This window comes from Sceloporus occidentalis, unplaced genomic scaffold (genome assembly GCF_023333645.1).
Source record: "Sceloporus occidentalis isolate IW3139 unplaced genomic scaffold, rSceOcc1.0.p SCAF_12, whole genome shotgun sequence".
Taxonomy (NCBI): Eukaryota; Metazoa; Chordata; class Lepidosauria; order Squamata; family Phrynosomatidae; genus Sceloporus; species Sceloporus occidentalis.
Genome location: NW_028316992.1, coordinates 16,077,007 through 16,077,399, shown reverse-complemented (window position 1 = coordinate 16,077,399; position 393 = coordinate 16,077,007).

Genomic DNA, 393 nt, shown 5'->3' with positions numbered 1-393 from the left:
CAATCCAAACAGGAGAAAACAAAATTGGAGATGTCAGTTAGATGCCTGCATTATGTTGTTTCAGTGCTTAGTAAAGATGCTATGCTGGGGAGGGTATATTTTGTGCAGGCAGCCTCCTCCTCCTCCTCCCTCTTGCCATACAGCAATACAGTATTTCAAGGGAAACTTAAAGTCCATTTGCATCTCAGCAGGGACCCCTCTTTTGCAATCCACTGTGTCTCCATTCCAGTGAGGTCACAGGCCTCTTTGTAGGCAGAGGACAATGGGCTCCCCAAGAAACCTCCATGCTTTTGCAATTCTGAGCTTGAGCAAGGGAGGCTGGGCTGCCTTTGGCCAGCAGAGGGAGGGCTGGCTCTGGCCTCCCAGCCAGGAAGCCCTTAGGAGGAAGAAGAA